At 37.3% G+C, this 27,030-nt stretch overlaps 1 protein-coding gene across 2 annotated transcripts in view; it reads left to right on the top strand.

Annotated features, from left to right (window-relative positions):
- The window catches only part of TBL1XR1 (TBL1X/Y related 1), a 168,646-nt gene that overhangs the window by 67,566 nt on the left and 74,050 nt on the right, over positions 1–27,030 (top strand). For both annotated transcript variants that reach the window (XM_020886668.2, XM_070466385.1), the window contains exon 2: positions 18,621–18,695. The gene's annotated coding sequence lies outside the window, so the exon portion shown is untranslated. The remainder of the gene's footprint in view (positions 1–18,620; positions 18,696–27,030) is intronic.

The raw sequence follows: 27,030 nt of genomic DNA on the forward strand, positions 1-27,030 counted from the left end.
GACTGTCCAGGCTTCCCTGGGCCGGTGATCGCAGGAGCCCTGTTTCCTCGGGCTTCTTTCTTGTGTTTGCAGTCAGTGGTCCTGAACTGTTACGGTGCTAAACCGAAGTATTTGCTCGTTTCTAGAAACTTGAGACAAGACAGTCCCCATGTATTATGATGTACTCATAATTACTTGTTCTTCTTTTACTAAAATATAAACAAGGGAATTTTCTTTACTGCTCTGTCTTTTATCATTGGAAGTGATCCTGGCTTATAGTAGGCACTCAACTCACAGTAATCAAATGAGTGAAGAAATTCAGTATTTCACAGTGTAATGCATAATTAATCCCAGTAATAATTAATTATGAATTAAGCCCAATAAAAAGAGAACTCACAAATGGATTCTTCTAAAGTTTCCCTAAAATCTTCCTACTTACTCCCTTTCTCCTTCCCCCTTTGATTATGGGCTTTGCTTTGATCAGTGAAAGGGGAATATGATGAGTCATATTTTGATTTTGTCTAGGAATCTAGTCATGACTGGAAAAAAATGCCATGACCAGGTTTTTAGTTTTAATTGGAAAGGACATTTAACATCCTTTAATAAAAACTGTCAAATTTATAAGTTATTTTATACTAGTGGTTAAATTTTAAAACATTGGTGAATATTTAAATTTTCTACATAAAATTTATATTAAGTATTAAATTATCAAATTACTAGTGATGGGGGTGTACAAAAGGCATGTGTATAGTTAATATTTGTTATTTACATGACGGAAGCTTAATTTTCTGGCTTTGGATGACTTAGAAAATCAGAAATTTCAGTGCTTTAAAAAAAATACCTTGGAAGTAATGAATGCATGGGGCTTCTCAAGTGGCTCAGTGGTGGAATCTGCTTGCCAAGTAGGAGATGGGGGTTTAATTCCTGGGTTGGGAAGATCCTCTGGAGAAGGAAATGACAACCCACTCCGTTATTCTTGCCTGGGAAGTCACATGGGCAGAGGAGCCTGGCAGGCTACAGTCCTTGGGGTCACAAAGATTTGTACACAACTTAGTGACACAATGACAAGGATGAATGCATATAATAAAATGAAAAACAGGCAGGGGGGACTTCTTAGGATCCCTATCAAGAGACAGCAATGTTAAGAACTTGTGCTTTGGTTCTTTTGATGGCTCCCATTGTACATTTATTTTTGGCTTTCTTTATCTGTGAGCTTTGTATACAATTTATTGTCTTCAATTTTGGAGTGAAATGTCCATGATCATGTTTTTGTGACATATATGTTCTTTGAATAATGCTTGGGGAGAGAAAATCATTGTAGATTGACATAAAACATGAGAAGGTAATAAGAAAACATGACATAAAGAAAACATGAGAAGGTAATGAACATGTATCCTACAGTTCATTTCAATTCTGACACTGTCTCCCTGGAGTTAGCATCATCTCACAAGTTAAGGGATCAGTCCCACAAGACTACCCCCAGTTCAGATACCAGACACAGGTCCTAGGGTGTCGCTTCTGACCAACTGGCTATAAATTGGGGTTCCTGTGACTTGATGATTTGGGCTTGATAATTTGCTAGAATGGCTCGTAGAACTTAGGAAACCACTTATTGATGTTTACCAGTTGATTGTAGAAGGAAGGGTTTAGCAGAGGATACAGATGAACAGACAAATGGAAGAGATGCGTGAGGCAGAGTGTGGGGAAGAGGTGCGGAGCCACGCTTGCTAGTGCATGTACGCGCTCAGTGAGCCGTAAGCTCTCTGAATCCCATCCTTTTGAGGCTTATATGGAGGCTTCATCATGCAGCATGGTCAGACTGTAACCCAGTCACCACTCTCTCTCTTTCCTGGAGGATGACAACGGTGGAGTTCTTTTTTGTGACCAGCTCCATCCTGAAGTGTCTAGTAGCTCACCGAGAGTTTCCTCATTACAACTAAAGTCATTTCTATCATCCAGCAAATTCCAAGGAATTTAGGACCTCTGTGAAAAACCAAGATCTAACATCGAATATTAGAACAAAAAACATTCCCAGTGTTAGTATCATTAGGAAGTTACAAGGATTTTTAAGAGCTCTGTGCCAGGAATTGGGGACTGATATGTCCATGTATGTGTGTGTGTGTGTGTGATTTCTCAGTATCAGATGGATCAAATTAGCAGTAAGGTTATTCTAGGTATAGTTTGAACAAAAGTCTGGTATTTCTCTGTGTTCTCCTTGTATACTTAATGTCAGTGTAGGAATATCTATCTGGGTAGAATTGAACTTCAAGGAGATCCATAACCTGCCAAGTCATCCTCCATTCAGAGACTTTTGTGGGAACTTTAAGTTTGAAGCAGTTTTAGAAGTTTATTTTTGCATGTGTAGTATGGTTTTAACTAGGTTGTTCTTTCACCCTTTACAATGTAAAATCTGTGATCCTTACAGTAGGCTCTAAATAAATGAATGAATGTTCAAGGACATTTGAGAGTTTGAAGACATAATGATTTTGAAACAATAGATGTTTTACATTGACTTAGAATGGAGAAAATTTCTTAGTTGTGACTCACGACAGTCATAGCTTGAGCATTTGGTGTGTCCTGAATTTCTGTCCAGGAACAATGGATTAAAAAAGTGAGGAAAAAGAAAAAAGTCAATTTATATATCGTTAGGAAATGGATAAAAGGCCATTGACCCTAGACTTTTTACAAAAATGTATTGATATATATTTAGTTGATTTACGAGGTTGTGTTAATTTCCGTTGTATAGCAAAGTAGACTTTGTCTTTTTTTGTTTACTGTTTATCCTGCATGGTAGAAAAAAGCAAATTGGCTGGGGTCAGGATGCTTGGTGCTTCTCGGCCGACATTCGCCTCATGCTGCCGGCCCTGTTCTGCTCGCCAGTGCAGCTTTTCTGCCCTTTGAACGAAACAGCCCATTTTACTTTGTTTCTGCCAGTCATTGACACAGAAGTCAAGCAGAATTGACTAAACTCCAGGTGGGGTTTGCTGACTTCTTTCAAATTAGTAAAATTAGTCTTTTACTAGTGACACTGTTAGACTGAATCATACTGCTAACATCTTTATTACTATACTAGAGAAGACAAATATTAATGGAATTTATAGAGACATTAAATTGTCCAGGGTAGCAGACATCAGGGAGAACTGAGAGCTTATGCTGCCTATAAGGAACTTTCTGGAATAGGAGACTACAATTTACATGTTTGTAATTTATTTTTGATGTTTGTAAGTTATTTTTGATGTTTTATCTAGAAAGAAAATGATTTAAAACCACACAGATATTTAGTAATCTATATGACGTTCAAAAACAAAATAAAGGTACTATTTAAAGATATTGTCTCTTTGTGAAGAAGGCCTAATTGAAGCCTTATTAAGCTTACCCATTATTTGCTATCACTGAAAGTTGTAATTCCCAGGAGTTAAGTTTTGCTGTGTTACGTGGTAGTCTCATTGCGTCTCAGCTACTGTTTGGAAGCCAGGAAACAGGAATAAAAGTGTTAGACTTACATTTTTTAAAAATACGGACATTTGATTAATCCAATAGTGAATATAGATGATTGATTGTGATGCTAATTAAAAATGGATATTACTTTGTAGCGGCAAAGTCTTGACCCACTCCTGCTTTCCTGTTGGATAACTTTCTTTTTTTGTTTTATTTATATCTAATATTTATCCAAAAATGATACCCCATTTTCAGAATGCCAATGAACAGTACTGTCATTAATTACTTTTTATATCTCAGTTGCTATTAAGTGCTTATTATGCATTCTCTGTTTTAGTTCTCATAGCAGCACTTCTATCGAGTTTTACAGATGAGAAAACAGATTTAGAGACATAAAATAACCAGCCTGATCATCTCAGTAAGGCTTGGTGGAGTCACAGTATCGTTGCAGTTCTAGTTCTGTGTGTAGTTTCTTCTGCCTTAAATGCTTGAATTTGGTGACGAATGTGCAAAACTGAAATAGAAGGCAACGTGAATATTTAATGAACGAATGCACTAATACAATTGAATAATGGTAAAGAACTAGCACCCCCCCCCCCCTTAAACAGTTGTGTATTGTAAAGAAATGTCTTGGCATAGGATTATTAGGTGCATGTGGGAAGGAGTAGGGAATTTGGTGTGGCTAGAAGAGAGCAAGGACATAAAATATTCCAATTATTTTGAGAGGGGAAAGCAAGAAATAAAAAGATATGTATGAGATAGTGATATGGTTTCATAGTGGCACAAATAAACCTAGAAGATTTGAAAACGCACAGACAGCTTCATTATAGTAAACACATAAGGCATATCTGTATTCTTTTGGATTTTATTCCCTCCCGTGTTAGAATGCCAGTAGAGTGAGTTAGTCTGTCTTCCTTTCTATCTTTCCAGGATTTTAGGATTAGAAACTGGTGATGAAAGGAGTCCCTGCCTGTTGTAAGCCTTCCAGTTTCTTTGATTGGTCTGTCCAGTTTTTGTCTGTAGCGCAGTGAAGGGAAAAAATAGCAAATCTTAAACTTTTCTCAGGGATTCACTTGCAGCTGTCGATAATTCTTTTTATGTAGTTACCCTTTGTGTTACCAGTTCCTCTGATCTGGTCTGCAGTGATCGACAGGATCAGAATCAAACCATAGACCCTGAAAGGGCAAAACTAGGAAATGCCCTCTAAGAGCAGCTTTTATATTTTAAAATTTGTGTCTTTATTTGTAACAGTGGTACTGTATTGAAATAGTTTTCAGTGGTTTACTAAGGTGTTATAGTTCGCTAGTGTGTGTGGGTAATACAGTATTTCAGAGCAAAGTGTGGTTGTTTAATAAGTGGTCATAGTTCTTATTTTTTACCCTTGAAATAAAAATTATACTTCCAGGATTCTTAATTTCACATATGGTTTGCATTAAACTAACATTTGTCTTCATTGTTTATGAAATTGATTTTGTGAATGAATGAATAACATGTCAGTGATGTTATTGTCATAGTTTTTTGGTACCTGTGCAGCTGAAGTCTTTATTTAATCACTAGCACTCTGTGAGAAGGGTATATTTGGTCATATTATTTATGCTTTGTTCCAGGGCATTTTTCAAGCTATGTGTTATCTATTGAAAGGAGATAGGCATATCAAATAAGTATCCACAGTGGTGGTAGAACTTAGGTGGGTGATTAAAGTTTAGCTGGAGGATATACCTCATCCAAAGTCATGAGGATGTGGGAGGTTTGGGGAACTGAAAACACGTTTGTGAAATAACACCCTAGAGATAGAAAGTCATGGTGTTTGCTGATTGGATAAGCTGTAGGAGATGAGGGCGGAGAAGGAGCCATGTTTCTTGGTCGAGTGACTGGAGGATAGAGCCGTACTAGAGAAGATGAGAAGAGGAGCAAGTGTGGGGTGGGAGATGAGTGAGGTTTATATAGTGGCTCAGACCGTAAGGAGTCCACCTGCTGTAATGTAGGAAGCCCAGGTTAGACCCCTGGGTCGGGAAGGTTCCCCTGGAGAAGGGAATGGCTGTCCACTGAAGTATTCTCACCTGGAGAAGTCCATGGACAGACGAGCCTGGCAGGCTACAGTCCGTTGGGTTGCATAGAGTCGGACACGACTTGAATGGCTAACACTTTTTCACTTCTTTTTCGTAGTAAGTTTGCAGTGCTTTGGGGACATCTAGGAAAGAATGATGTCCAGTTAGCTTTAAGTAACTGAAAGTACTATTTTAAACAAATTAAACAAAAAATAGGAAAGAAGTTGCTTTCTTTTTTTATCCCATTGTCCCCAGTGAAAGGGATTCCATCAGACTCGTCGCCTCAGTGAAAAATGTCTACTGCTTCAGGAGGCATCCTGTTAAATAATAACAGCAGAAGGAAATGCTGCATCTGTTGTTTGTTTTCAGGAAAGCAGTGCTTCCCTAGCCTCCTCCCTTGCCTTGATGGCTGCCCTCCCCAGCCCCTGTTTTTTTAATATGGCATTTGAAGAACTAGTTAGTTGTACAAAATACTCTAGATCAAAAGTATTTGGAAAATTGGGTAGGTGTGGCTGGCAAAAAAGTTATATTTATTCGTGAGTGTACTTATACTGTCCCCTGGTGGGGGTACCCGAGATTCATATTGTATTAATTCCATTCTACTTGGAGCAGTAAGAGTATGGATATAGATTTCTTCCCCTTAAGTGAAGTGATACTCTCATTACAGATTGTTTGTTGTGTTGGAATAAGAAAACTCTTTGGAAGCAAAGGCTTTGAAAAAGGACTTGAGAGACCTAGAGAGGAAGTTGATAAGAGATCCAGCACCTGATGTACCTTTTTCTTCCTCTTACTAGTGTTGTTCTTGGTCTAATAATTCCTTTGAGCCCCAGTTAGCTATTTCTTAAACAGAAATAGTAATACCTACTGTACAAGCTTGTTTTGAGATTTAAATGATACTGAGTACGCAAGCAATGCAGAGTTTAATATTTATTTTGTTACTTCTGATAAGAAATACTGAACCTCTGGACCTCAGTTTGTGGACTATATAACTACATTGCTTTGCTTTAATCTTCATGTCATCACGACAAACATTCTGTGCTATTAATAAGATATTTTTAAATTTTAAATTAAAAAAGAAATTGGGAGGCTGCATCTCGTGGGCAGCTTATGGAATCTTAGTTCCCTGTCTGGGCCCGTGGCAGTGAAAGTGCTGAGTGGACTGGACCACTGGACTGCCAGGGAATTTCCTATAAGACATTTTTTTAGCTTGTTAGTTAGTTTTTATATCTGTGTTGCCTTTGTTTCTTAGAAATCAGAAGATATTTCCTTCTTTGCTTTGAGAGTCTATTTCAGTGCGCCTAATTTGTTGTTGTTTTTTTTAAAGACTCCAGACAATTTCACAGTTCAACCCAATCATTGCTTGCATAGAAGGTGAATTAGTCCCATAGAAGCTTAAGTTACAGGCCCAAGACCATTGACATCCTAGAGGCAGAGTAGGGATAAGGACCCAAGTGTGTTGTGAGGAAAAGGTTCACCAAACCTTTCTCTTTCTGTGGTTAAATGACCTTGGTTTAATTTTCAGCTGTGTTTCATGTGGCACATAAAGGCAGAATGTCAGCGGTATTACCAGTATGGGGTCTGGCAGAATGGTCCCTGATTTGTGAGTTGCATCTGGAGTGGGAGTGACTGTCTGGTAGGAGGAAGGTGATACATTCTTCTAACTGAGTGTGCCTTTGATGGGTTGGGTCTCTTGGAAGCTATACCCATGAGACTCTTAAAAGATGATGTTGGTTCCAGCTTAAGGTTTCCAAGTCAGGGTGGCTTCCACAGCCTCCTGTGAGTTCTTGTACCCTTGTAACCTGAGCAGTCATGTGGTGGTGGTAGGAGGAAGTGCAAAGACAGCAGCTCCTGGATTGCGCATTCTGCTGACATATCTGGCCTGCTGCTACCTTGATGGGCTTTCCGGACCTGTAACCTTTGAGTGAACAGGTTACAGCTGTGGTCTGCTTAGGTCTCAGGATTTCCTTTAGTCTGAATCATCAGGGTAGTTCTTTTCATCTGATTGGTTAGCCTTGACTTGACATCAAAAGGCCGTAGAACAATCACACACAACAGATTTTCATCCTCTTTGGTTTTCCTCAAAATATTCTTTAAACAATTTCTGGCTTATTTCCCATCTTCTGAGGAAGAGGTGAGATTTTGTTGCCATCGTCTGACTTCCACACATCTTGCCACTACTACCACCCCCATCCTTGAGATCTAGTATTATGTTTTAGAAATGATAGTAGGTACAAGTTATAGAGATAACTCTGATTTTTTCCAGGATTTTATAGTTGAGTTTATTGTTGCGCTAATAAAGAATATGGAACACAATGGGAGGAAGGCTAACAAGACCAGAGACCCTTGGGCATTTGAGTACATGTTGGTCTGTATCCATAGTTGTGTTTAGTTCTTTTTAACTAAAATACTTTAAGGTGATGATGGGTAGTTAAGTGTGTGTAGTGCTAGGCACAATATAAGCATTTGGTGGATATTAAAAAATTGAGTCTATTATCTAAACTGTGGTAGGATTTAAGTGATCAGGCATTCCATTTCAGTGGCCTTTTTCCGTTTTTTAGTAGCTGGTGTCTTGAGAAAGTTTGAAGTTCTTTGATAGTAACTTTTAAAAAATGCTTGTATGAAAAATAATTTGAATGAACAGACTCTGGCAACAATTAGGAAGTTTCTCTTTTGCATTTGATGACTTCTGTGATGACTTTATATCACCGACTTGATGGGCATGAGTTTGAGTAAACTCCAGGAGTTGGTGATGGACAGGGAGGCCTGTGATTCATGGGTTGCAAAGAGTCGGACACGACTGAGCGACTGAAGTGAGTGAGAGTGAGTGAGTGATGACTTTCATAATATTATATAATGCTAAATATTTACATAAACCTGTATTTGTGACACCTAGTATCTATCCTAGGAATTAGAGCTTCATAATACATAGTAAATGTAGGCAAGAACAGATATTTCAGACAGAGGAAAAAAATTAGAGTAATTGAAACATGAAGGTCATTTATAGTTTGAGGTTTTCTTTCTAACACTACGCTGACAACAAGATAAGGCACATCTTCATACATGATTTTCCGAATACAGAACAAACATAAGAGTAGCTTCCTAAGTATCTCACCGGCTCTCAATTGAAATACAAATGAGTTCTGACCATCCTACTTCTACTGCACTGTGGGCATCAGCACCTCCCTTCCCTGTGAAAAGTCCTGAGTTTTCTCACCCTACTTGCATTTTTTCCAGTTTCCTTGTAAAAAAATTTTTTTTGTTGTTTGCTTGCTTTTTAATTTATTTTATTTGCTTTTTATTTGCTGCACCACGGCATGCGAGATCTTAGTTCCCCAACTGAGGATTGACCGTGTGCCCCCTGAAGTGGGAGGGCAGATTTCTAACCCCTGGACCACCAAGGAATTCCCTTTTTAATTTTTTGTAGCATTTATCACCTTTTACGTAACACTTGATTTTAAATTCTGCTGGAATTTGAACTTTATGAGTGCAAGGATTTTTATTTACTGATGTACGTTAGTGAGTTTTGTTCCATTGTTGGTCAAAGGCTAACTTTTAACATAAACAATATATAGTAGAGAGATTAATAAAACTTTTCTTCCCCTTCTCCCCCACCCCCTTCATTTTTTCACAGTTCTGTTGTCTATTTCAGGATATATCTCATCTTAACAACCAGTTAAAAGCAAGCAAACAAACAAACAAAAAAAACCCAGAAAGCAAACTGCAATTTAACTTGGGTTCAGGGATGAACATGGACTTTAAATCGCATTGCATCCTGGTCTCCTGAAGGAGCATCAGGCTTTCATCTTAATTTGCATTTTCTTGGGTGATTAATGTTTCACTGATGGAGAGAGTCCGTTATTGCATTCAGATTTTTTGCTGTTGATGGAGTTTTTAGTTGCTTTGATATTAGAGAAGTGGGAGAAGATAAGAAAATTGACATTTGCTTTAAATGTTATTCTGTTTGTGGATGGTTTTATGAACTTGTTTTTCAAGATAATTGCACAGTTTACTTCCCCCCGCCCCAGATTTATATGTGAATTCTGATTTAAGATTGTTAGAAAATGTAAAAACATCCTTTGCAGTAATTGTTTAATTCACATTATAGAAGTGATTTTTGGTGTTCCATTGTCACTAACCATGTCAGAAAACTGAAATACAATATCATTTTCTCTTACTTAAAAATATGCAAAATAATTCTCATTTCTCCTCACCCACTACTTGGTGAACATTAGCTAGTATTGGCGAAACTTATGGTCAAGATGTTTTCTTGCTCCATTGGGTCTGGCCAAGAGAGTTCATTTCCAGGACCACTTTGCTATTTCTATGCCTTCATTGTTCCTTCTTGTTTGACTTTTTTTTTTTAAAAAAAAAAAATACTTCCCATTGCTATTTTTATAATCTCATGGTAAGTCATAAAAGTCATCAACAGTTTGTGTTTTTTTTAACTTAGAACCTAAGTTTTTAATCTTTCAATACTAGATTGTTCGTGCTCAGCATTCAGATGATCTTTTGATGAATTTGTGGGGGAGAAAGGGGTCTCTCCGTCCCATTCCTCTGCCATCTTAGGACCACCCCTCTAATCTGTTCTTAACTTTAAGTACTAACTATTCTTTTGAACTGTATAAGCAATTACAAGTAGCTGATATTTATTAGTTTTATTTCTGCGTGAAAGCATAAACATCTTTAAGGGTTTAATAGGATTGGTTGTTTTTAAATCATAGTGTTATTTTTTTTCTTATAGTAACCCAAGCTCTGTGTTCATACTTGGTGTAAAGCTATCCATCTCTGCAGAGTGTAGCCTTGTGGAAGAACCCCATTCTGCAGATGAGGACACTAAAGATTTGCTCACGATTGTTTGAGTATGATGTGAAAGACTTGTGTTTTTAAGGAGCAAGAGTAGAAATCTTGTGTTCTTTCCATTCTTCCTCCACTGCCTTTTAGGTCTGAAGATGTCAGAGAAATATTGGAGTTTTAGTACTCTTCCTTTCTAATTGAACTTCATTACTATGTGTAGTTCCATATAAGATAGGTTTGAATGCCTTGGAAAATTTCCTTCCTGTAGAATGGTTAACATAATTTTAGTGGAGAATACTTGAATAATTTAATTTTGCTTGGTCTGTTACTTTTTTGATTACAAAGTGTTTTAAAAATTTTGTTTAACCTACAAGTGTTATGCTCTGTCCTCAATTGGTAGAGGTTTGGCTCATCTTGGGCATTACTTCAGGGCCCAAAAGTGTTGCCTGTAGCCTTTTTGTTTTTGGTTGTATATTTTGAGTAAAGTTTTAGTGTAAACAGAAATATAGTCATTCATTTCTGTACTGTCTGTGGCAGCTTTGCACTGGAATAGTAGCATTGAGTGGTTGTGATAGAGACTGTGTGGCCTGCAAAACAAAAAATACTTCCTGGCCATAGTGTCCGCCTCTATACCAGGGCGTGACAACAATTGAAAAGTCAGATGGAGCCACTGTATTCATATAGTCTCCACTGGTGCTGTATTGTAATTCAGGTGGTGGGTAGGGAGAGGAGTACTGTTTTGTATTGAACTAAATATATTGAATTACATAAGAAAGGTGGTCTTCTTTCTTTTCATGATCCTTCCATTGAGAGTGAGTGAGTGGTGAAGAGTATGTCTTTGTGTCCCTCTTCCTATGTCTGTATGTCCAGAGTGGAATAGGCAGATAACACAGTGTATTTGCTGGTTTACACGTTTCAAGTTTGGTGACGTTGAAAGCAGTTTGGCAAACCAACATCAGATGAGAATTAGGCATTTTTTTAAATTTTGAATATGTAGTTTGTAATATTCAAGAGCCGGACACGACTTAGCGACTGACTAAACCACCACCAATTTATAATATACTCAGAATGAATTATGTTAAAAAGACAGGACAACCTTGAATTCTTAAAGAGGTATATTTGTGACTGCCATTCTGATAGAAACATGGTAGTTGAATGAGCAGTTTGTTTTAGCTTACCGAAGACAAAACATTTGTTGGTCCTGTCTAGATTATACCAATTAAAAAAATACGAAGTCAAAGCAGTGCGTTCTTAAGCTTTTTCATATGTGACCTAATACTCTTAAGACACACGAGTGACTCTTCTGAATCTTCGTGACAGAAATGTAATATTTTAAATTTCTGAACCTAACATCTAATTAAATGTAAATATATTTTTTCTTTTTGTGTCTAGAGTACTTCAGAATGACAGTTTTCACTTTAGTAATTATCTGCTGGCATGTTCTTAATTTTTAAAAAAGTTAAGCGTTTTCCTTTCTGTTACAAGCTGAAAGTTAAAGACTTCGTTTTGGAGTGTGATTGAGAGGCCCTGCCTCACTGTCGTCACTGTGCGGTCACACCGGTCAAGATAAATGTCGTGTTCATGGGGACTTCCATCCATGATTGCTCTCGTGTGTGTGCATATGTATAAAGCTCTTGTATCAGCTCACAGAAGACAAAGCTGGACTCCACAGCCATATAGCACACAGCACAGCGGAATATGAATGGACAGTTGGTGTCCTGCGCAGAGGTTCACAGCCAGCGGGACAAGTGGGTGCTGACATTCAGGCCACACTCAGCCAAGCCATTTCCCTGGTATTGGGACTGTCTTCTTCTCAGAGGAAAGACCTCCTTTTTACTTACGTGTATTCTTTTAAATGAGTTGAATTCTGTGCCAGGCACTCTTTAGCAGTTTGTAAATATTAATGTACTCAACTCCCATTTACAGTTTATACTACAGGTGATGAGAAAATTGAGGCACTGAGGGTTAAGCATCTCGTCTCGGGTCGTCTGGCTGTAGTTTCAGAGTTGTGTGTTTCCATAGTTTAGGCTCTTATCCCTCGGTACTGTAATATGGCTTCTCTGTTTTTCTGATTTGTCCTGCTGGAGTCTAGTTTGTGCGAAGATGCCACAGAGGTTATTGGTGGTCCTGATAGCATACCTGAAGGCTGAGTTGGAAGGAATTGGGCAGGGCATGCTTAAAACACCGTATCATATTCCACTGTAGTAATTTCCATGTCAAGTGGTAATCTAGATTTTGTTTAAAAGGTATCAATGTACCTTTTTAAAACAGTAATTCCTGTTTTGTAGTCTGTGAGATGTCCTCATTATTATTGTCCTTGCTTTTCTAATTCACTTTTGGGGAGAAGAATTGAGTTTATCTTTTGTTTCTTTTGTTAATCTTAAAATCAAATTAATAAAATTTTTACTCAATAGGGTGTGTTTCCCACTCATGTTCTTAGAATGAGAGGACTCGTTTTGCAGCGCTAATGTTATAGGAAGAGGTGATTCCTCTGTGCCTCCCCCTCCCCCTCCCCGCATAGGTGAATAGTTGGGCTAGTAAATTCCCCATCCTGCCCTTTGCTGCCACATAGTCCAGTGGTCCTCCGCACCCACTGGAATCACCTGTAGGAGCTTTTAAATTCAACAGATGTGCAGATTCTATCTTAGACCAATTAAATCCAAGTGAAAGACCCTCTGTGTCACAAGTTAGAATCTGGAAAGGTATTTCTGTGGACAGTTAATCCAAGACCCAATATCCCTGGCAGAGCTGTTTCATTTCTGCTGGGAATGGATTGTTCCCCAGAGTGATTTTTGTGTTGTCTAGCCTAATTATCTATTCAAATTCTTTGGCATCTTGAATCAAATATTCACCCCTTGGGAAGAGTAAGAAATCTAATAAGATCTAGGAATTATGTCAGTTTTTTACTTCTAACTTGTACCGTGTCACACACCTACTTGTGTGGTCTTAGGCAAATAGGGAAAGGGCAACTTTTTTTCAGTCTCATTATTTCTTAGGTCCTTATGCTATTTTATTGTCTCCATTTACCTTTTACTTGTTTCTTCCCCTTAAACTATTTTTTAAAAAGTGATTTAGCTGCTATCAGCTTTTTTAAAGAAAAAAGTATCAAATCTGTCATATTTCTAAGGCATCTTAAGTAACAGTTGCACCATTACTTTAGTGACTTTTTTTTTAAGTAAAAGAAATTAGTTACAGTTACATAATGTTGATGTACTTAGCTTTTAAAATGGTAACGGGCAATAATACTATATTTATTCATACATTTTTGTATCTCCTCTCTATCATCAGAGCTTAAATTTGATTCTGGACCTTTTCTCATATTCAGATTCTCTACATTGAAAGTTAGTGGACTGAAAGCTTTTGATGAGTGGATGTTAATGCCTAAAAATAAACTTTACTTTTAATAACACTCGAAACTGCCCAAACCAAGCTTTAATTTAAAAATCTCTGTGGCTTAGTTTGAGTCTGTTGTTTTTATTGTCTTTAAATGGATTGCTTACTTCCTGACGGCCAAATTTTGGGGACCTTGAGTTTTTTGTCTTCCGCCCAATAGTGGTTTTTTTTTTTTTTTTTTTTAATAAATTTAAAATTGAACCACATGTGATACTGCCAGTGAAACTAACCTAACTGAAGTAGTAGTTGAATGGCTAGACGCAAGTGCATGTTTTTATATTTTTCTTTGCGTTTGTGGTCCTGCATATTTCTTATTTTTAGGAAATTTGGGATCATAATAAAATTCATTTCCCCTAAATCACTTAAATAACAAAGCGAAGTGGAAATCAGAGACAGTGATGGTTGTATTTGGCCTAACTGCTCTGCCTTTGGGCCTGATCAGTTTTCTTCAGATAATCCTCTATCACAGCTCCTTCCCCCTTTTCACTAACTTCCTCTTTTGGCTGCCCAGCTTGTATCTGTGTGTGATTCCCTGAGAAATGAGAATAGGGTGAGGAGAGTGAGGGATGTAATGCTTTAGAGCTTTGATGAATGTATAGTGTGTTATTTGAGATTGCCATATTGAAGAAGGCAGCTAACAAAGTCATTTTGTGTGAAATGGATCAGTGTAATTGAGAAGATTAAGTTGAAACTCTTTAATTTACAAATATATTCCTTTTTTAAAAGTTCTAGTTGGAGGTAATCACCATTATTTATTGTGCTTTCAGTCTTGAGCTAAGCAGTTTAATTTTGACCTTTATCTGTGACTTTTCTGTTGTCCAGAAGTTCATTTAACAAAAATCTTTCTAAGAAGATTGATTATGGTAGGATTGATATATTTTTCTCTTAATTCTTGAGATAATTTCCCTGCAGTTCTCCAAATTTAAAAAATTCATTGTAACTTTTATTTCTTAAAAATACCAGCTACTCATTCTTGCCTCTGTTACTAGTTACTGGTTTCTAGATTAGATTATGTCCCTGCTATGAATTACAAGCAAAAAAAAAAATTTTTTTTAAACTTTTTTTTAGGGAGAAGGTTCATAATCCATTAGCTTTTAAAAGACATTTATAAATCAAAGAAATTTGCCTCTGGAGAGATTGCAGGGTAGTATGTTTGAAGATCACTCAAAATACACTGTTAGGCTGGTTTTTTATGGGATTTTTCATCTTGAAAATATCCTGATTATGTATAGATTTCTGCTGAATTAGCAGTGTCTGTTCCTATACTGAAAGCTAAGATTAATACTTCATTTATTTTAGGTAAAATGTTCTGAAATTTCGATTCTAAAAGCACAAGCCCTGTAGATGTAATTAAAGCTTGCAAGCATTTATTTCGTCACAAGAAGTGAAGCACATGCGTTTAGTTTATGTAGTACACTAAGTAGCTGATAGTTTTACAGATTTTATGATGTGGCTTATCATAGTTTTTTATTTTAATGGCAAAAGGTCAACCTTTATTGACTTTCTTGGAAGTGATACTAAAATTATTGGTATAGCCAGGCTCTCCTAAGTATTAAAAACAAAGCAAAACTCACTGTTGAATTCTTCCTTGCCATTGTGATTTGTGTTGTAATTCAGTTCTACTGTGTTTTCTTCTCAAATATGTATGTACCTATTCCTGCACCTTTAGATACTATGTAATTTTATCATCATGTGTATCCCACAAACTGTATGCTCAAGGCACTGTTCTTAGCTCTGTGGTGGGACAGCTAGATGAGCAGATCAGTCCCTGGCCTGGGGAAGCCTGATAGGGGAGGCATGGGGAGAGCCTGCGGCAATTCAGAGTTGTGGTAAGGGAGGCATGCATTTCTCTCAAGTAGTGAGTGAGTATTCAAGGGAGGAAGCTGATTTGGGATGAAACTTGAAAGAAGAGATGGGCTAGGTTTGTGGGCAAAGCCACAGTGGAAGGACATTTCTGACAGAGTGGTGGGCACTGCCACGGCAGCCAGAAAACACAGCAGGGAGGGTGACCTGCTGCCCTGAGCGCGGAGGAGGCTGAGCAGGTGAGATGATAAAGGCGGGTGTTCAGGATACATAATGGTTTCGGTTTTTGGTGGTTTTAATATATATTTATCCTGTTGGATTATCTTAAATCGCCTTTGTTGTTGTTCATTTCCTCAGTCCAACTCTTTTTTTCAACCCCATGGCTTCCCTATCTGTCACTGTCTCCTGGAGCCTGCTCAAACTCATGTGTATTGAGTTGATGATGCCATCCAACCATCTCATCCTCTGTCACCCCCTTCTCCTCCTGCCTTCAGTCTTTCCCAGCATCGGGTTCTTTTCCAGTGAGTTGGCTCTTCACATCAGATGGCCAGAGTATTGGAGCTTCAGCTTCAAGCATCAGTCCTTCCAGTGAATATTCAGTGTTGATTTCCCTCAGGATTGACAGGGTTTATCTCTAAGGGACTCTGAAAAGTCTTCGCCAGCACCACCGTTTGAAAGCATCAATGAAAAGAATGCTTGCTGCTCAGAAGGAAAGCTATGACAAACCTAGACAGCGTATTAAAAAGCAGAGATGTCACTTTGCCGACAAAGGTCCATATAGCCAAACTATATAGACGTGTACGATGTGAGAGTTGGACCATAAAGAAGACTGAACACTGGAGAATTGATGCTTTCAAAATGAATTGACCAGGAAAATATTAATGCAGAAACCAAAATATAGCCCTACATATACTTTTTAAAAGTTTTTGGGAATTCCCTGGTGGTCCAGTGGTTAGGACTCTGTGGCTTCCACTGCAAGGGGCATAGGTTGGACCCCTGGTTGAGGAACTAAGATACCTGTTAACACACCATTTTCCATAGATTTATTTACCCTTCAACTCCTAGAATCAGATATTTAACCCCTTTAGTATTAAATCACTCTTGTGGACTTTTCCTATGAGGAGCTGTCACCTGATAAAAGCTAAATGAATGAATGAAGAAAAGAATGGAAGAGAAAATATATTTAGAGAAAACTGAGATTAGAGACCTCTGTGAGAATGATGAGAGGACTTACCACAAAAAAATTAAGAGGAGAGAACCAGGGAGGGGGAAGTAAAGACTAGCACAGTATTTCCCAAAGGTACATGTGTGTAAGTTTGTGTCTGTTGGGTGTGTACACATCCTAGTAGTGAAAGCTCTCCATTGAAGTACAGTGCTCAGCTACTCCATATATGCTCATTTTAGATTTTAAAAATTAAATGTTTTTAATGTTTGCTACTGGGGTTCACTTGGCTGTGGTGTTAGAGAGTCATGTATAACATATGATCCATAACAGTGTTCAAAGGGTTGGGAGTTCTGCAGAGCAACAGTGGCATATCCATTCACTCATTCCATTTGGGAAAATTGCCATGTATTTGGGCTTATTACTCTAAGTTTAGTTGCGTTTGATTATATAGATTTGTGGATTATATTATTCAGTTTTAACCAAACCCCATAAAATAGACTAATAAAGTGAAGATTCCTGCAAAGAAACAGAATATCAGAAACATGAACAAGAATAGGAAACAAGAAAATGGTAGGCTGGGTACTTAAACAGTTATAATAAGCTTTCCACCTTCCCTGATCTAATCATTTTAGAAGGTGGATGAAAAAATTAGAGATTCTCAAGAAACACATTTGACATACAGTACTGATTTCACTGTTAGTACTGATGAACCTTACTGTTGAGGATCTAGAATGTTGTATGATGTTCAGTAGCATATGTTAGTTGTTTATAAATAACTAGAATGAATGTATGCCAGTCTACATAGCTTAGAGCTCAAAAATTCATGAAAACTTGTATAGTAAAATTATTGATGTTCATAATAAATGACACTGAGGTAGACAGAACCTCGCAGTAATCTAGTTTTTGTTTGGATTCAATCATGATGTTTATAGAACATTTTCCCAATAGGTGTTAGTAAAGATCTGCTGAGTAGCTCAGTGTTTTGTGCCAGAAAGCCTTGGGGCTCACTTACCTGTCTTGAAGCACAAGAAGCCAGTGAAATATCATATCTATAATTTCACTTATAAGTGTGTGATGTATTTAATAAGTATTATTTTTAATTCCTAGATCTTCTTACAGCTCAGCTACCTGAAAGTTTTAAGTAGCACTGAAGTTATTTAGTGTGGCCTTGGAGTTAGTAATCAGCAAAGTGAGGGTTCCAGTCAATTGTAGATAAAATCAGAGAGGAGCGCATCTCAAGGGATTGCATTTTTTCTGCACATATTCGGTGTATTTGCCAGGTTATCTTTTTAGTACTGACTTCACACTTTTTGGTGTATGAAGAAAATCTCTTGCATGCATCAGCTTGCACTCTTCCAGAAAGGTGCGCTCTGCTTGCCCGTGGTGGGAGCATCACTGATCATTGTCCTGCCCAAAAGCCGCCACTCTGAAAGGGCCTGTGAGAAACCGCTGTGTGTTTGCAGTAAATGGTCTTGAAAAATAATGTGCCGTGCCCCAGCATTTGAGAAGACTAGGTAAACTCTAGAATAGAAAGTCTGAAGAGATTTCCAGTTTAGTACATTTTGATTGAAACCAGTCATGTATTTCTCTCAGTTATTAAACAGAATATGTAGCATGTAAGTTTGTACTGTTTTTCATGGCTCATGATATGGTAGATTATGAACCTGCCATACTGGGTCCAGTAGTGGTAATATTTGCGTGAGTTGAGTTGAATGGTGGTGAGTGCCTTCTTTATGCAAATTCATCTCTTTTGAGCCTCATTTTGTTCGTTGTGTCAACTTTTTAGAAACATAATGATTTTCAGTGCCTGCTGTGTACTACATGCTCAAAAGTTGCTCTTGTTTATGACAACAGTTGCTTAGGGAGAGAAAGATACTCTCTGGTGGGGGCCTTAAAGACATAGAGATAGTATTTCCTTCCGGTAAAATTTGGAATGAGAAATCTTTTGAGCAGAATGTGTTTTAGGATGCACTGAATATTTTACTTTCCTTTTTCCTCAGCATCAGCAACAGCAACTTGTGATTGGTGGTACCAGATACTCAGTTGTACATCCCCACATCAATGCACTGCCAATGGTAAGCATTTCTTCTTTTTCTTTTGTCAGAGATTGTCTTAACTGCTCTTTTTATTATTCTTATATTTTTAAGAACCTGTCAAGAATTTTTAAGTTTTTCACAATTGGACAAAACTCACATGTTCCCAAAGTGAAGAACTGTTTTTAAAAATAAGTAACTTAAGGTACTTAGAAAATAATGTTTGATTATTTATTTTTTAAGGCAGAACACTTGATTTGAAGCTTTCCATTGTCTTCGCTGTGGTTATCAGAATGAAGAGCACTAAACTCAGGTTACAGTGGCCCTGATAGCTCTTGTGTTTTTGTCCGTCATCTTACTGAAATAGTCATCACATTTCTCGTAATATTTATAGTTAATGGGCGGTTAAATGGCTAAAATTTTACCTGTCTTTAGTAAGTGGATAATTGTTAGGAGAACCATTCTTATTTATTTAACAAGGTCGTTTAGAATCTTCTCTGTGGAATGAACATCTGTCCACTGTGTGATACAGCAAAAGACCACTAGACTGTGGGAATTGGGATTCACTCTCTGCTGCATACGTCTTGTGTGACTTTTGGCAGAAGCACTCTTAAAAAATTAGGTGATAGCATTGGACTAAATTTCTAATATTCATTCTAGCTAGGCTGAGTGATCGCATCACTGTTACTTAGAAATCAGAGTGATTTTTACCTTACAAAAGGTAATTCCTAACATAAGTGGTATGGCTCTGTATTTGGGGGATCAGGAAATAGAATGAATTATGAATTTTTATTTATTTTTTTAAGAATTAATGTCTTACAACAATGTTTTCTATAGTGCATTATCAAAACTTTTAATTATTTTTACTTAATCACATTTTCATTTTAAATATTAAATCGGGGAGCTATAGAAACTGATTAAGTTTTATGGAACTTGGTGGGAAATTATAGATGCATCTGTCTGAAATAAAAAGCACTAAAAATCAACTAGAACCAGAATGAGAGAGTGCGATACAAAAGTTATCTGTGAAAATATTTCTAGGAAATGATTCATTTTAAAGATGGACTTGTCAGTGTGTTAGATTTCCTCTGCCTAAACTATCTTCTATATTCTTACTGCTGATGAGAAAATGACCTCTCCCCATCTCCAGTCTCCCTTCTCCCTTTCTCCTTCCCCTCAGCAAGTAATGGGGAATGTTGGTGGGGAAAAGGATTTTTGTTCTGTCTCTACCTAGCACGAAGGATGACATGGTCCTTCATTCATATATGAAATATTTATGGGTTCTTTATGGTACTTGGGTGATTCATTAACCATCATTAAATCTGCTGTTTCCTCTGGAGCACTGCAGTTTCTCACATAAACAGCTCATCAAGCATTTTGAGTAACTAACTGTTTGGTTTGAAGTTCACTTTTGAAACCTGTGCATTTTTCTTGGTTGTTGGAGTCTTAGCCTTTTGTGGCATGTCTCCCCCAAGAAATAAGTTGTACAGACCTGTTGGATGTCTGAGAGCCAATTGTGATGCTACTGGTTCTCTTTTCTAAGTACCTACCTTCAAGTGACTTTGTCAAGTACCTCTCACATAGCCTGCGTGTTTTGTTTTGTTTGGGAAGCAGCTTGTAGACTGTATTTTAAATTCAGTTATCTCAAGCACATTTGCCAATTTTTTGAAAAATCCCTGAAGTCATTTTGAAGTCATTTTTATATATGGCTTATGCTTTACCTCTTTTTATCCTTCTAATACGTTTGTCTTGATTACATCCTTATGCCTCTCTTTCCCTTGAATTTGCTTTTAAATAAATCGGTAGTTAGATTTAGAAGATTAATCTAATTCAAGTTTTTCTGCATTATTTGGGGATGGGGATAGGGTGACAGAAGCTGTACATAGTGAAGCATAAGCTGTAAGTAGCAATCAAATGTAATGTATGAACTTTGTTGTCAATCTGTAAAAGTTCAAATTAAAAGGATATATGGTTGATACTAAGAAATTATTGTCATCACCTTACACTACCCCAAAAACAAATAAACCAACCCCCTAACCCTCACAGCAGCCAAAAACTGTCACAGGAAAGAAAGTAACAAGTACAGCAAGAATTCAAGGAGATCAAACCAGTCAATCCTAAAGGAAATCAGTCCTGAATATTCATTAGGACTGATGCTGAAGCTGATGCTCTAATACGTTGGCCACCTGATGTGAAGAGCTGACTCATTAGAAAAGACCCTGATGCTGGGAAAGATTGAAGGCAGGAGGAGAAGGATGAGATGGTTGGATGGCATCACCGACTTGATGGACATGAGTTGGAGCAAGTTCTGGGAGCTGGTGATGGACAGGCAAGCCTGGCATGCTACAGTCCATGAAGTCACAAAGTGTTGGACATGACTGAGCAACTGAACTGAGGGTGACAGAACATATTGTAGGGGGTACTAAGTAATTTAAGGAAAACCTATAATATTGATTTGTGTCTGTTTGTGACCATTGATGGTCATTTCCTAGATCACCTCCATTATTTATTATCTGTAATATTTCTATAAAAAGAAACTTCCCTCATTAGGTATTTGGTTACTCTGTGGCACAGTTTGCACAGAAAAGGCGTGCCAAATTCTTGATTCTTCCATTTATTTACCAGTTTTCTGTATCTGTAGCTCTGTTCCTGTTTTGTACATAAGTTTATCTACCAATTTTTAAAGTGCTAAGTTGTTTCCTAAAATGCTGGGAAAAGTAGACCAGAAAAAACTTTTACAAAAAGTGTCTCTCCGAGCTTGTGAATTTAAATAATTTGATTTTTTACTGCATTGCAGTTTTTATTCTTGGGATACTCAGATTGTCTTAGCCTCGGGAGCCTTTAAGTTGACTTCTGAGCGTTTTTGATAGGTCTCTGATCCCTGCTTTGTTACATGACAGGGTGTTCCTGAGCTCATCTTCCATGTGTCCTTCCTCAGTCCTCCACTCAGCTGTGTCTCCAGAAAGCCCAGTTCCTTTTAGTGAGAAGCAGTATGTAGAGCCACAGTTTTGTGCTGAGGGCATTTGTTGTTTTCTGAATATCTATCTAGTGTGTCTGTGATACATCTGGTAAAAGTTTTGGATTTTAATTTTTCAAGCTTAAATTCTTTGATTTCAATATTGCCATCCTTTCTCATGCTGAAAAATGTCTTTTTCTAATGGTATTTATGTAAACTTGTTTCTTTTGTAACTTTATATTGCATATTAGTATAATGCTATATATGGATTTAACATGTGTAAAACATTAAAACCATAAAATAAAGTGTGTAAGATATAAATATGTAAATATATAAAATAAATAAAATATTGTACATAGTATAATTTTTATATTTATAAATAATATTTATATATCTAAACCATTACCACCAATATGATTACTGAAAACTGCAATTTTAATTTTTTTTTCTTTTGCCCATACCCCACTGGGGTTTACTTTCAAAGTAAATCCACTTATATGATTTTCCCACCAACTTGGTCAGAATCAGGTCCATTTGTTTGATTTTATTTTTAATTCTTAGGGTTTAAAAATACTGACTTAATCTTGTTTATAATTTTATGTAAAACACTGATATTACTTCAAAATGAAGTATGTACTTAGTTTCTTCTCCTTATAGGTAACCAAGTTTAGCTAGGTTGCTATTTTTAAAAATATAAATAAACCTGTGTGAGTCTGTGTGTGTGAGTGTGTGGGTCTATAGACACACACACACACTCACACATATATACACACACACATGTTTTGTATGTACAAGTAGAAGACCAGCTCAGTAACACCCTGTCATGTAACAAAGCAGGGAAGCTATCAGAGACCAGAGTCCTATCAAAAACGCTCAGAAGTCAACTTAAAACGTTTTGTATAGTTCTTATAGACGTCAGCAGAACGTTTTGGAGACCGGTGTATAGAATTAGTCCTCTGTTTTTATAATAGCTGAGTAGTAGTTCATTACCTAGATGTAGCTTAGCTGTTTCATGAATGAGAGTTTTAGGTATGAGCATAAATGTTCGTGTAATTTTGAGGCAGCTTGCCAAATTCTCTTCCTCAGGCTTTCTGCCATTCTCTGTTTTTCCCAGTACTGTGTGAGGGTGCCTGTCTCCCCACTTGTAAACAGTATGTAGTCAGAACCTTTTGGACAGATACATACTTTGTCTCATAGTTGGAATATGGTGTCTCAGTTTAGTTCTCATTTGCATCTGATGTGCTTTAGAGCAGTTGGTGTGTTTTTTTCCTTTGAACTCTTCCAAAGATAAATTCTCATTTTCAATAAAAGACTATTCATTTTGTCGACCAGTCCCTTTAGGCCCTTTCTTTTCTCTTTTTTTCTAATTCTCCAGTCATCCCACAGCTTCTAAAACTTAATTTGGTTTAACAAGATTTTCCTACTAAGAATAGAACCTCACTGACCAGTTGTCAGGTTTGATTTCTGTAGAATCAGACCCTTGATTATAACCATTTTATTTGAAAGCTGAACCCAGAAAGTTCCTGTGAGGAAATAAGAAAAGGAAGATGAGACCAGTAAAGGATACAGGTTAATGTTTTAGGCAATTGGGACAGCGTCTTGTTGGGACCTTTGGAAGCCAGTGTGGGACATGCCCCTTAGTTCTTCCACTCAGTGGTCATGAAAGCGGCAGTTTGTCCGACAACTCCATTCCTTACTGGTGGAGTTATGCTTTGGAAAGGGCAAGGCATCAGCTCCTTAGTGCTCTCCCCTGACCTAATTGTGGCCAGAGATGACCTTTAGATGTTTGCAGTAAGAAGGTGCCTACGTCCTACGGAAAACAGTGATCAGGCTTGTGGCCTGGGCACTGCCAGTGCCCATGGACTGTTGTGTCAGTGATATTCTAGTCTACTTGCAACTACATTTCTCAGTGTAAATTAATCTCATTCATAAATTGTCCTACTGTATTTTGTTAACATCTATTCTCCTAGAACTTGATTGTCCTAAGAGAATTGATAAAAGTAAATTATGACTTGCTCAACTGAGGATAAGACCCCAGAGTTGTAACCTTTTTGAGAGGTAACTCCCAAGAGCAGTGTGGTGCGTATTGAGGAGCTAATGATCTGTTCCTTTTTATTCTCCACTTCTCAAGAATATCATCTATGAAATAATTTGTTCTGTTCACTGTAGAAAAGTTCATTACTATTTTCATCCACTATCGTGATTTTGAACTGGTATTACTAAATGTGAAGAATGAATGGTACAGCCATATAGACAGGATTGTGTGAAGTATTCATTTTATTTTGGTGGAGAATTTATGTCCCTGAAGAACTAATTTTCAGATCAATAGTAAGAGTTACGGTGAAAAACTCTCTTAGTTTTGTGGATTTTTTTTTCTTCCCCTTTGAATGGATGGAACTGAAAATAATAGCTGCACGCTGAATTTCTTTCAGAAGTATCTGTGCTTTTGCATATGTCTGAGCAGGTATCCCTTTGAAAAACGTATGGTTGATTTTCTGCAAAAGCAAAACAAATGATAAACTCAGAAAAGCAGAGCACGTGCACATTGCAGTTTTTTTTTTTTTATAAGATTCTTTTTGATGTGGACCATTTTTAAACTCTTTATTGAATTTGCTATACTATTGTTACACTATTCTGTTTTATATTTTGGGTTTTTGACCACAAGATATGTGGGGTCTTATCTCCCTGACCAGGGATGCACCCCTTGCATTGGAAGGCAAAATCTTAACCACTGGACCACCAGGGAAGTCCCTGGAGTTGGGTTTAACTGAATGCCTTCATCTTTACCATTGGATTTGTTGTGTGTTGTGTGATGTGAGGCTGATATGACTGACCAGAATGAAACCCGAGTGATTGTGGTATCATTTAGAAGGCAAAGAAGTGTAGATTCTTACATGGACTTAATCCTTATATTAATAGTAGTAGTTGACTTGTTAGGGTGGAATAGTTAAACTTGTTATGGTGAGTAGCCGTATGGTGTAATAATTAACTTGTTATGGTGAGTAGCAACTTAAAAATTGATCTTCATACGTCATATAATCTTGGCCTCTGTTCTACAATTTCTTAGTATGGGGTACCATGCAACCTAAAATAAAGTCTGGCTCTTTATGTCTCAAGGAGCCCAAAATAAAGTGAGCAAGGACTTACACCCACATAAAGGGATGAATATTTAATGGAATAATGTTAAAACAAAAGGTGTTCTGTCATTGATTATTTTCTGGCTCTATTTTTAAGTTTTTCCAACTTCTCACATTGACTGTACTATGTTAAATTCAATCTTAATAGGATGTGACACATCTAAGATTGGGCTGTGCTGTGCTTTGCTCACTCAGTCTTATCTGACTTTTTGTGACCCTTTGGACAGCAGCCCACTAGGCTCCTCTGTCCATGGCATTCTCCGGGCAAGAATATGGGAGTGGATTGCCAATTTCTTCTCCCAAAGATCTTCCCTATCTGGAGAATTGGGCTCCTGGTCTAATACTAGCAATATAGCCAAATTTGAAACTACAAACCATATTTCATGGATGTATTGAAGCCATTTGGAATCTTCTTTTCCTTGCTTTCTTCCATCAATCCATCCACCTTTCCAGGGCATAATACGGCTTTTTAAAAACATTTGAGTTTTAGTTTTTTGTTCCAAAGAAAAAACTAACATACTGAAGTTTGAGAGGTAAAAGACAGAAACTGCCAAATTTAACAGATACTGTTTGTTGTCTTCTTCACATTCTGTCCTTTTCTGCAAGCTACTTAATTTCAGTCATATCTTTTGATGTTTCTCCTGATTCTTTTAAATAGAATTTCTTCACAATGTCTATTTGTCTTTTATGCCATGATTACTGTTTCCTCCTATCAGGAGGACCTGTTTTTTAAAAAAGATGTTGATGTTATTATTTTTCTACCTACTCTATATAAAAGACCATCTCACTTGACATTCATTTCCAGTTAAATTTTAGTGGAATCATGTGAGTTCATTGTAATCTGATATTTTTAAAAAATGACTAAATATAGGGGTTTATGAGTTTAGAACAAATCACAGAGAGATATTTTAAATATGTAGGAGACACCAAGATATTTTGATTAGCTTACAGTTTTTTGACACATTAAAAAATGTAAATTAAGACCAACAGTGGAAAGATGAGTGAGTGTTCTGAAAGAGATTAGATAGATATTTAAATATCTGTGTAACTGTGAGGCTGTTACCATCTCTGTTTTATAGATGAGGAAACCATTTTTCCTGTTCATAATGGCTTAGATAATAAATTGCAAAGTCTGAAGTCTGAACCAAGTCTTTTCCCACAGTTTTTTCCTCTCTTTAGGAGAACATGTCTGTATTTCTGTTTTGAGATGGAAGATGATAATGACTGTGGCATGATGGAATTGGAGTGGAACTCTGGGTTGTCACAGAGATTGTGTATTGCCTTTTATATTACAGGAGGGACAGTTAAGGAATGAAATTGTTGTAGAGGCTTTTAAAATTATATTTGCATTTGCAAATTATCTTAAGCTTTTTGTTATTTTCTGGTTTCCCTTGTGGCTCAGCTGGTAAAGAACCCGCCTGCAATGCAGGAGACCTGGGTTCAATCTCTGGGTTAGGAAGATCCCCTGAAGAAGGGAAAGGCTACCGACCTCAGTATTTGGGCCTGGAGAATTCCAAGGACTGTATAGTCTATGGGGTTGCAAAGAGTCAGACAGGACTGAGCGACTTTACTTGTTTCTGACAGGGCAAATTGTTTTCATTGGAAGGGGGGATTTGATATTTTGCCTGAAACTTCAGAAGCTAAGTATCACAGTGAAGCATCTGAATTGAATATTGTGTACTTTTTAAACACATTTTGTGTTTCCTTCACCGATCTTTTAATTCATTTGATGGAGGAATGCTTTTGTTCCATAAAGTCTTTTAATGTATTCCTTGTACACTTTCTCCCCTCAGTTGCAACTAGGATAGAATAAGCAGTGGTTTTTCATAGAAATAAATAGTTAATTCATTTATTTTGAAATGATCCATAAGTCATTTGTCTACTTTTTCCCCCCTTTTATTGAAGTTTCTACCTGTAGTAGGGGTGGAAATTTATTTCAAAACCAGGCTTTCTCTGATTTGTCCTTCTGCCTGTAACAGAACAGGTCTCATAACCATCAGTGATAGACTGTGTGTGTGTGTGTGTGTGTGTGTGTTTGTGTGTGTAAGGGACACCCTGGCCTTGTTTGCTCTATCTCACGTCCCCCTGCCTAGACTCTGTGTGTGTGTGTGTGTGTGTGTGTGTGTAAGGGACACCCTGGCCTTGTTTGCTCTATCTCACGTCCCCCTGCCTAGACTCTGTGTGTGTGTGTGTGTGTGTGTGTGTGTGTAAGGGACACCCTGGCCTTGTTTGCTCTATCTCACGTCCCCCTGCCTAGACTCTGTGTGTGTGTGTGTGTGTGTGT

Source organism: Odocoileus virginianus, chromosome 4 (genome assembly GCF_023699985.2).
Source record: "Odocoileus virginianus isolate 20LAN1187 ecotype Illinois chromosome 4, Ovbor_1.2, whole genome shotgun sequence".
In the NCBI taxonomy this organism is placed as follows: domain Eukaryota; kingdom Metazoa; phylum Chordata; class Mammalia; order Artiodactyla; family Cervidae; genus Odocoileus; species Odocoileus virginianus.